Source organism: Stegodyphus dumicola, chromosome 4 (genome assembly GCF_044657685.1).
Source record: "Stegodyphus dumicola isolate Sdum_Otavi_A_Nest chromosome 4, ASM4465768v1".
In the NCBI taxonomy this organism is placed as follows: Eukaryota; Metazoa; Arthropoda; class Arachnida; order Araneae; family Eresidae; genus Stegodyphus; species Stegodyphus dumicola.
This window is the reverse complement of record NC_140771.1, coordinates 178,007,826-178,019,898: the sequence shown is the minus strand read 5'-3', so window position 1 is coordinate 178,019,898 and position 12,073 is coordinate 178,007,826. Positions and strand designations below refer to the sequence as shown.

At 30.1% G+C, this 12,073-nt stretch overlaps 1 long non-coding RNA gene across 1 annotated transcript in view; it reads left to right on the top strand.

Annotated features, from left to right (window-relative positions):
• Nucleotides 1–7,076: 7,076 nt before the first annotated feature.
• The window catches only part of LOC118184466 (uncharacterized), a 37,406-nt gene continuing 32,409 nt past the window's right edge, over nt 7,077–12,073 (top strand). Inside the window, exons 1-2 of the long non-coding RNA XR_004757431.2 lie at nt 7,077–7,244; nt 11,907–11,996. This is a non-coding gene — a long non-coding RNA (uncharacterized LOC118184466). The remainder of the gene's footprint in view (nt 7,245–11,906; nt 11,997–12,073) is intronic.

Genomic DNA, 12,073 nt, shown 5'->3' with positions numbered 1-12,073 from the left:
GGGATGATATGGTTAAATTATCGCTTGCGTTGTCTGTGAACGTTTTATCAGATTTTTAAATTATTCTTATCATTAAAAATTTCTTAAGATGTTTACAAAGTCCTTAGAGTTTTCTCTTTACTTAATTTTTCGCCAAAATTCTTTCAAAAATCATTAATTTTCATGACAATATTTCACAAATATTATAACACACTTAAAGTGGAAAGGGAGTAATAACCTAAACCAGTGATCTTCAAACTATGCTAAACAAAATAAAAATTCGGAAAGAAAAATTATAAAGCACTGATTCTAGTTGACTAGTGTTCATTAACTAAAAAATATAAAGATACATTAAGTTATGAAATATAAAAAAATATAAAGATACATGTGGTCATCATATGTCAGAGAATGGCGTGTAATGCTTTGCAAAACTAAACAGTTTTCTAATGGAAAATGAAGTGAAATTTAGAGGACATTGTTAAAAATTATATAATGGAACACCTTTTCAATTAAAGAAAACTATAAAAGAATATTTCCTGAATGAAAAAACTTAGAATGACTGGAAAAAAGTCTTTTTGAGTACTAGGATAAATTAAAAGTCTTGCTAATGAAGGAAAAGGAACAACTTATTGACACATCAACAGATTCTATGTTAAAATCTAAATTTAAGTGAGAGGAACACTTAAATTTTTGTTTGCTTGTAGATTCATGTAGAATATCTAAAAGCTTCTCACACACTTATAAACATTTTAATACCATTCACAACAATGTTTAAGGGGGAAAAAATCTGTTGCAACAAATTAAATGCATAATATGAAATGCAACTGCAAATAAGATAAATAGAGCTAGACTTGGACAGTGTGTGTAAAAAGAATACAAGCACACCCCTGTCACTGAATACAATGCAAGGGTAGGTGATACCTGGCGAATGAGTTATGTTATCATTGAGTACAATACATTAATTTTATGTTAAAATTTTTAAAAAAGTATAATATTTTTCTTTAATAAAGTATCTGTATTATATTGATCTACTTTAAATATTATTTTAAGATATATTTTTGTAAGGATAGGATGGTTTTCCCCCCAAAAAACCTCGCAATTCTAAGGGTTACATGTTTGGAGAAAGACTGAAGACCACTGATCTAAAATAGCAACATTCGACATTAAATCTTGAAAATTTTTACAAATGTTTGGAGTCAAATACAAATTCTATTCAGAAGAAAATTAAATCAGATGAAAAAGTTACGGATTTAAAATGGGACAAGAAAAAGAAGTACAACGATGTTAAACACAGTCAATACAAATTAACAAGCTGTGCCAAAGACATTAAAAAATTACTTCACATTTTTTAATAAATGCAATATAAAATACACTAAATGTGCTTTAAGATTTTAGACTTCATACAACCTCCCTGAGACAACCACTTATAATTCTATAAAGTTTTGACCTATGGAGCTAACTGCCTTACACAGGAGGTACTTAATGCTGATATTTATTCATATTCTAAGAAATAGTGGTCATTTTTGGAAACAGATATCTTGAGAGGTTACTGTAATCTGATAGTCCCTTGATAGGAATATGGTGGCAATTTTTCTTTGATAAAGAGAACCTAAAGAATTCTTACTAATTTTACTACAAACATTATTCAGTTAAATAACTGAGATGAGACTAAAATAATGCAGTTAAATTGTTTATTAATTTAATAATGAAGTATATAACCAGGCCTAATCAAATCAAAAGATCCCCTTATTCATATATCATGATGAACTTCAAATGTATGATCATATAACACAGATCTGCTATTCAGGTAAAGTGACCACACATCCCGATTTTGGCGGGACAGTCCCACGTTTTGAAGGACTGTCCCGCATCCCGCCGATTTTTAAACATGTCCTGCTTTTTAGAAAACATCTGCATTTCTTATTTTAAATGAACTGTAAAAATATATTATATATTATTTATTAATTATTATAGTGAATATAAAGAAATAAAAAATACATAAATAAAAAAACACATAAAATGGATGCAGAGTAAACTAAATTAGGCGAGGTAATGAGTTAGATTTACTTGGTGGTGTTCTATCATTTTTGTTATGTCTCGCCAAGGAACATGTATTGTTAATGGAAGAACAGCTAGCATTAGCTGAAGAGCTATTTGCTTTCCACCCATAAACCACAATTAAAGTTTCACATCAATTGATTGTACGTCGCAAATGATCAAAACATTGTACGACAAAAAATTTGTATGTGCAAGGACAAAAGTCGAAGCAATTATTTGTAATGCTTTTTCACTATAGTATTCATTTTCACAATTGCAGAAAAATAAATGCACATTTATATCCATATATTATGATAGTTCCAAGCACAAAAATTTAAAATTATTTCCTACAATTGTTAGACTTTTTGATCAAAAAACAGGAATTAAAATTAGAATATTAGATTTTGTTTCATTCCTGGGTGAAGTTTCAGGAATAATTGATTGAATAAGTACTATTTTAAAAAAGAGTAATTTGAACAATAAAATTATTGTCTATTATGAGGATAACACTAATGCAAATTTTGGTGGAAAAAAGCTAGAAGAGGCATCAATAACATTTTTACAAAACTTAACGAACATTTGAACAAAAAAATTATTGGAGTAGGTTATGCAGCATTCATTCTATACAGTACTTTTCAAACAGCATCTGACTTACTTCCAAAGATCTTGAAAATATTATTGCAAATATGTATTCATATTTATATATATATATATATACTGTGCGTGTTGAAAGTTTGAAGGATTTTTGTGAAAGTGCAGAAATCGAATATAAAATAATTATTGATTATAGCAAAACACAATAGCTAGCTCTTTTACCAGCTGTAGAAAATATTTTAAAAATATACGTTAAAATCATACTTTTATCACAAGATAAATGTCCAAGAATATTGCAGCTCTTTTTTGAAAATTACACATCACAAATTTGGCTTCAGTTCATCCACAAACAAGCTACATTACTTCACAATGCTGTGAAAATTATTGAAGGGGACAAGATTTCAATTACGGAAGTGTCAAATGAAATCAATAATTGAAAAACAAAATTGTGAGAAAGAATTGATAAAGATTACGTTCTAGTTATTCGAAAGGACATCACTAGGTTAGACTAACAAGGTGCCATTAAACGACCCGATTTTCTGAAAGAAGTCAGAAATTTTTATAATAATAACTGCTTGGAATGTCTTTAAGAACGGACAGTTCAATTCGAGGATATTAAAATTTTTCATTGGGTGACATTAAAAAAAGAGATTTTTATGGGAATATGTCAAAAAAATCATTTTAATATATTAGTAACTATTTTCCGAAAAATAATATTTGCGAAAATGATCTTTTTGTCGACATGTCATTGGTAAAAAGATACGTTACTGAAGAAAAAATTAAAAGTTGGTTGTCTGCAAATGTGGAAATACACAAAAAGTGGGTGGAGTTATTCTTTCATTTTAAACAGAATAATATTCCTTATGAAAATATTTTTTAAATTGTAGAACGCATGCTCTCCCTTCCAGGAACAAATGCAGCAAGAGAACGCGTTTTTTCTAGTATCAATAAAGTATAGACTATTGAAAAAATGCAGTTGAATATTAAAGCTTTAAAATCTGTATTAAGCATAAAATATAATTTGACCAATGCATATGAGAGATTTCATGACATTTTAATAAATGATCCAAATCTATTGCAAAGTATTCACTTGGATAAAAAATATGAAAGTGAAAGAAAATCATAATTTTTTAATAAAATTTTAAATTAATTAAGAAACATAATATTTAAATTATAGTTTTTACAAATATTTTTATAGTTACCAATAGTTAATAATACATATATTTTTGTATATCTATAGACAAATATATGAATGTATACAATAAAATATATTTTTTTGATTTATTGGTCTGCTTTCATAATATTTAATGTTCATTATATTTAATAATAAAAATTACAATTCTCATTTCATTCCATTTGTCCCGCTTTGTCTCAATGAAAATGTGGTCACTTTATATTCAGGTTAGTATTAGTTTATAAATCAAGGCTTCACAAAATGATATCAGTCATCAATGACAGCAAGGCAATTTCAGTGTCTAAGAAAAGTACAGGAAACTAAAATATAAAATTTTAATCCTCATTCCAATTCTATGTTTTTAAAATCTAGAATTGAAAAATATAAAATCAAAAGCAAATAAGTACACAAAAAAAAAAAAAAAAAAATGTTCAGTACGACAGAAGAAATGGGAGCTTCAAATCATACTAAAACAGGGCCAAAGATATATACAGCAAAGTTAAGAAATACAATAAAAGACATTTCAGGTTCAATAAACTGGCAGCTAAGTGATAAACAATCAAACAATTACTTACAAGCCATAGCCTATAAGTAACTGTTTGATTCTTTATCAATTAACTGCCAGTTTTAAAGTTTATGAATGCTGCCAATTTTCCTAAATGTTAAGGAAAAAAATTATTAGAATGCCTGCTAATATTTTTACGTTGTTACTGAAAATGAACTGTAACTAAAATAAGAAAATTTGGTTGCAGCTACCGATAAATTATGCCATGTGTGAAGCAAACTTTTTAGTATTTTTATAATTAAATTACATTTCTAAATACTGCATTTCTCTAATACGAATAGATAAGATAATGTCTCCTATTTAGGAAAGAAACTATTCTCTAAATATACGATTTTTTTTTACCATTCTGTGTGATCATTATCCTATTATTTTTACTATGTTAACTCATGCACATTTCCATAGACTATCAAATGAAATGTGTTAAATTGAAATAGCCCATTGCATGTGCATTATTACAGAGCATTAATTATACCCCAAGAAATTCATACAAACACACAGCTTTCTTTAGCTTTTATTATACAAATTGTTTTAGTAAATAAAGTAAGAAATTTTAATTAAATATAAAAAATGCAAATAATAATTTAAAAATATCAGAATATTATTTTAATTAATACTAGGGAAAAACATCATAAATATTTATTTCTGTAAAGAAATTTCAAGAATAATTCTTTAATTATTTATCATATGTTCAGTTTGATTGAATAATTAAGAAAAAATATATTAACATATAAAAATGTCAGGTTAAAATTATATTCATTCCTTAAAACTGTATTAATTAAATAAAGTTCATGCATCATATTTTCTACAGCATTTGGATCTACTAATGAAAGCTGGCTAACATGACAATCAACTTAAGGTTGAATTCCTTTTAGGGCTTAGCAATCTGTGACTCACTGCTTTGGTAGAAAATGAACATTTAAAATCTATCAATCTAAAATTCCTAATTTTACCTCCATTCAGTAGATGATAAGACTTCTGAATGCTGGTTATTTGCTTCAAGTTTACTTTTACAAAATGGGGGAAAAAAAAAAAAAAAAAGAAAAAAAAAAAAAAAAAAAAGAGTGGAAGTTATATAAATATGAGTCAGTTTCTCTTGAAAAGATCTTCAAGGAAGATATTTATGCTAACGCACAGGTCAAATATTTTGCTTATTTATCATACATTTAGCTCTCGTTTGAAAAACTGTTATGAAAATATTACTGACAATAAGTAAAATCTTGTTATGTTTTATGTAAAATACTACAAAATCTTGATTCCCTTGGAGGATTTGTTATATAATTAATTTGCATTCTTTTTCTTTTTATTTATACAATGGCAGTTCAGAGATATAAATAATTAACATTAATATTTTAAAAATGACAATAAAACCAGCATTTAAACAGCAAATACTTTATTAGTAACCTTATTGCTATGGAGAAGTATGAAAATACAGTGAACCTTCTCCAAGATGATGATCATTCACAATGTCTGACAAATTTGTTCTTTTATGGTAGTATTTATTTCAGCAGGGAATGAACACTACCATAAAAGTATTTACAACCGATGTTTACATTAGAAGAAATAATGTCAGTTTCAGAGGTAATTACTATGTGAGGTTTTCATACTTCTGTTGCACTAATAAATAACATATTATTTTAAAGATGTCACATGGCTAGTACTAATTCATTGCTTTCTAACATCACTGTTTTATTCTTTCCTCTGCTATAGTGTAATCTACTATGATGATTTTTAGCTTATAGTTTTAAACAATGGCCTCAAGAGAGAGCTTTATTTCCTTAAATACTGGTCTTCATCCATTCCAATCATAAGACGTGTATTTTAATCATAATAATGTTTCACAAATGTAGAATTTTATGAGAATAATTCCAATGCCAATACAATAACTTTGTCAGCATTACCTTTTTTTTTATATAATCTTCATACAGCAAAAGTTTGAATCACTAAAATACTTGTGTTTACCAAGCATAATTCAGTCCATATTTTTACATGCAAAATTCAAAAACTATCTCTGTAGTTAAGTTATTAGCTTTTCTGTTTATAAGTATTATCCATGAGAACTGCAAGTATTCATATCTTTTGCACATAAATGGAAAAAAAAAAAGACAAGAAAGGTTTTCCTTCTTTTTAAATCAGATGGAGGAGCAAGTAGTTTTATTTTCTTTTTATCTCCCTTCAGGATAATTTTCTTAGTGAAGTCAAGCATTTTTCCCCCCTAAGAGCTAGCAATGTGTATGAAGATGTGTTTTGGATCTTGCCAGAATCAAATTGTGCAGAAAAGAATCATAGCAGAGAGAGGCCTAAAGAATATCTAAATATGAATTAACGTTATAATTTCAAAAGGAAATGTGAATGAGTTATTCTGACTGGTTTTCAGTTGAATCTTAATATTAATGCAAGCAGTTTTTTTTTAGAACAAAGATATCTTTCTAATATCGAGCATAATTGAAGGCTATTTATTGAGGATGTTAGGTGATGAATATCAGTTTTTTCCTTAGTAGTCTTTCTACTTTAGTAAGATTCTATAGTTTAAAAAAGTTAAATAAAGAATTAAAAAGAATTTTTAAAGATTCTCTGCAGTTTCGTTTTTGCACTATACAGTCAAAAGTCGTTAATTCGGACACCCATAATCCGGAATGATCTATAATCCGGACCTCAAAGCTACAAACTTTCTGCGCATGCGTCGCGTTCACGCAAGCGCACAGGCGTTTACGAGAGCGCGTAAGACCCTTACGGCTGCGAATATGTTTGTGCGCATGCGCGTTTAAATTGTAACGGAGTTATACGCTAAGCTAAAGTTATCTAATTCAGTTAATGTTGCCGATTGCGTTGTTCCTGAATCTTCGAATTGGATCCGGCTTATTATTTTTTGCAGACTGTTAGAGCAATTTTATAAAAGTAAGCTTGAACTTTCGATTATGTCAAATAGAATTTCCGATATATATTTACTACAAAGCGAAAGTATGTTTTGAAATCCGAAATCTGTTTATCAATTTCACGCTGCTCTGCGGCAGAAGGGTGGGGCAGAAACGTCATTATTAGATTATGATAGATTAGAAAGATTATGTCAAATAGAATTTCCGATATATATTTACTAATATGTAATTTGTCTCTGCAAAGCGAAAGTATGTTTTAAGATCCGAAATCTGTTTATCAATTTCACGCGGCCGCTTGGAAGTTGATCTGTCAGCACTATCCTTATCTTCAGGGCAGATGTTTTTATTTTATTTGGTTTATAATTCCATACTAAGTGTAGTATTTCATTCTGTCTTTGATATGATTAAATCAAGTTCCTCGTCATTATAATTCGCTTCCGATAGTGAAGAAAGTGACCCAGAGGTTACTAAAAACGAAAACATTTCGATTGACAAATTAGTCGGTATTCTCAACACAGCAATTATAGGACTTGAACAGCGGAACTTTGTAACTAAACAAGAAATTATGTCTGTTTAATAGAATTAAAGAGAAAGTATTATCACATGAAACGAAGCAACTTACATTGAAGGAAATGTTTAATAAAGTAAACAAATAAATATTAAGCTTTTTCTTTTTGTAAATTTTGATACCCTTTAGATCATAATTGTTCTTTATTTCATAAATTACGGTTTCATATTTTTAATTTTGTAATTTCTGCATGCCATCTTACCAGATTTAAACTGATGATCTAGAATCCGGAAAAATCGATAATCCGGAATCGCCGAAGTCCCGACGAGTCCGGATTAACGACTTTTGACTGTACTAATAATGTCAAGATAATGTGAACTGGCTTATCTTTTAACCTGAAAGAAACTGCAAAATTTATTAGTTTTAGTTATTAGGCAACTGATCAGTTGAGAATATTTAACACAGTAGTAAAATAAGGCAAAATATTACCTTAAATTGGCATAAATTTTAAATAAAATTATTTTATTCAGACAGATGTAAGCATTTCGAGGGTAATCTGACATAGGTCCCTCTCCTTTAGGAATACAATTTCTTATTTTAAGCACGTCTTTAATAAAAATGTTTAAGGAAGACTTTGACAAAAATAGTCAGTGCTTATATTCTAATATGGTGAAATAGTAGTAGTATAGAATATGGTGAAAAAGTAGTATGTAAATCTGCATTTTTGATAATAAAAGATTTCCACTATGTTATAGCTACAATTATTAAATTCAGTCTTAGCAGATATGAGTTCAGAAAACAGTTTATGGGGACGATAAAATACTTATGGCTCTTAACATCAACTTTTTATGTAGAAAATTTCTAATTGATACATAATGTTTAAATAATAAAATTGAAATATCTGCATCTGGAATGTAATACTTCATTATTGCGGGTAGGATTTCTTTTGTAGACTAATATTGTACGATTATTCTTGGAAGGTTTTGCACAATTCCTTAAAGATACTTTTGGATTTTGCAAAATAGAAGTTATTTCACTTCATGATGGTGGAGGAGGAAAATGGATCTAATTCTGTACATTCCAGTTAGGTTTAATGTAGGTCTTCCATGTCTAACAAAAATGTTCTTTAAATCAATCGCCTATTATTTTTGCAATGCGAACTGATATATTGTCTTTCTGATATATATATAACACTTTATTTGGAGCAAAGTATTCAAACAAATAGGTAAATTTAATCAATTAGAATATATTGATAACGCTTGACAGTAATTTAACTACCAACAGAAATTACTGTACTGAAAGATTTCTGAAATGCTGTATCCATGCTTTACTCTATGCTTTAGACTGAAGATTTCCTTTTTTTTCATGCTTCAAGACTTTAGACTGAAGATTTCCTTTTTTTCATGCTTTACTCGGAATGGGCACTGGTTATCAGTGGCTTTGCTATAACTCGCCAATTGTGACTATAATGTCAAAGAAACCCCTGACTGGCAAATTTGTAGAAAGGGATAAGTTCAGAAGGTTTAGTTCAATAATAGTGTAACCACTATTTTATGTTTTTAGAATCAATTCTTTTTAACCCTTTAGCATCTGTTTCAGTCATTTTTCTTATGTTTTCGGTTATTTAGATTGGGGGTAAGTTTCTTGCATTTCTAGGTATTTACATATGAGTCTAAATACATCAAAATGAAGTCTTGCCTTGACAGAAGATACACAAGCCAAATGAGCATAAACAATCTTCTTGTGAATACTAACATATCTTCCAATTATGTCCCATAATTCTCAACACATAGCTGCCTAACTTTAAAATATGAAGAATTTTTTTTTCTTTCCTGCTTACACAATAATATTTCAAAAGAACTTCCTTAAATAATTTAACTTAAAATCATTTTGCAATGCATAATTCAGGTTATTAAACTAATTATAACATGATTTTGATGTAAAATGTAGTACTATAACATATATATCTCACTTTTCTGAATTTAATTTCAGTTCTGCTTTTTAGCTAACTGCATCTGATTTTGAAATTTTCTTTAAATTTCAAATTTATGGAAATCCAAATAAGAAAAAGAAGCTATTGTTTGTAAGAGTGTTTTTAAACATGGTAAAAATAAAATAATTAATTAATATGCATATAGTGTAGATAAACTTAGTAATGAATTATTTCTGCATTTAAAGCAATATTAATTATAAATTTTACATATTAAATATTAGTTAAATCTTCAAAAAATGCTCTGTAAATCTTTATAATAAATTAAAACAGTTTAGATTTTAAAAAATTATTTAGAAAATTTAAGCTGAAAATCACTTGGAAAAAAGTTAAATTTGCAGAAATTAAGTTTAATTTTAAAATGACACTGCCATTGCCTCAGGTTTTTATTTTCTTTCCCCCTTTTTTAAAAAATATATTATTATTATTATTGTAACGAATTTATCATCCCACTGAGAAAAAATTCCCCCCCTTTTTTTTTCAGAAGATGCAATGACTACATTATTGAAAGGGAAACCATTTAAGGTTGTTTCATAATAAATGCCCTTAGACTGAACATTTCCTTTTTAGTGAGCTAAATGTGAAATAAACCAATGACTCCAAAGACCAAAAAGTTTAGAAAAGTTACTAAAGAAAAATACCCTTTCTCTGATATGGTACTGAAAAAATACACCGCTGGCCACCCAAATTGCAACACCAAGAAAGACAAGAGATATCATAACAAAATTTATTCAGTAGATAACATGCTGACCAAGTATGAAATGATTAAATTTATAGACATTTGTGAAGTGTGGTTCCTTCCAGAATCAGTAGCCAGAGTAGCCGCCATTGTTGGAGATCGCCGCTGCCACACGCCTTGGCATTGATTCAAAGAGACTTTGGATGTGTTTTTGGGGTACAGCAGACCAAGCAGCTTCTACACGTTGCCAAAGTTGATCTGGTGTGGCAGCTTGGGATGTAATCTGGGTCAATCATTCAGCAACGATGGACCACATGTTTTCTATCGGCAAAAGATCCGAACAGCGAGCCGGCCAGGGAAGCAATTCAATCTGGCGATTGACGAAGAACCTTTCGACAATGCGTGCCACATGTGGTCGCACATTATCCTGTTGAAATATGGCTGTGGGCAAGCCCTGAAGATAAGGAAGGACAACTGGCTCCAACACCTTGGAGATGTAGCGCTGGCTGTTTAAAGTACCGGCAATGCGTATTAGAGGAGTGCGAGAGTGATATCCAATACCGCCCCATAACATAATACCCGGTGCAGGACCAGTGTGGTAGTGCATAATGCAGCTATTCAGCATCCTCTCTCAATGGTGTCTCCAGACTCAAATCAGACCGTTCTGGTGTTCCAGACAGAAGCGTGACTCGTCAGTAAAGACAATTTCATTCCATTCTGCCATCCACATCCTTCTTTCATCGCATAATTGGTGGCAGAGATGTCTGTGGCACTGCATCAAGGGTAGACGAAGCAACAGACGTCTTGCGGACAGACCACTCTGCTGTAAACAGCGTAAAATGGTATGCGCAGACACTGGATGATGCGGTACAGACTAAATGTGCTGTGCTATGGTTCATGATGTGACTGAACTATCCATCACTGCCATACGCACAATGTTCCTGTCATCATGTGAAGTGGTGCACCGAGGTGGATGCAATCGAACACGTCGCTCCGTCGTATCCTCCTGCATCCAACGGTCACATATCCGCATTACAGTTGTTTGATTTCGTCCAACACGACTACCGATTTCCCTGAAAGATAATCCACCCTCTCGGTAGGCCACAATCCTTCCTCTGTCGAACTCGGATACTTGATCTAACGATGATCGCTGTTTACTACGAGGCATAATTGACCGTTTTTTTGAAAAAAACCACAAGAAAAACACAATTGCCGAACTTAAAATCGTCGGAAATGCCAAGCCTTAAATAGCACTTTGAAGTGGCATCACAGGCGCACGTGATGTGCATCTGCGGTGAAATTCTAATCATTTGCATATCTTACCTCCGCTAATGCATGTTGTAAATTTCATGTTATTTGCATGCTTCCTTCAGGGTGTTGCATTTACAGTGGCCAGCAGTGTATATTACATATATGTTTAAAAAAAGCTCTGAAATAACCTACCTGTAATATGAAATATAAGAGAAAAAAATCAAATATATCTTAAATACTTTTTTTTCTCTGAAAGGAGTAACAGCTGCAAAAAGATATGTCTACTTTTATGAAGAACAATGAAAATGCAAAGAATCAAAAAGAAATACTTATTATTTTCTTTCAAGTAAGTGGTAAAAAAAAATAATGGTATAAACCGATTCTGTATTGTACTATCTTTTCTAGAACTAAAAATAGTTTTTT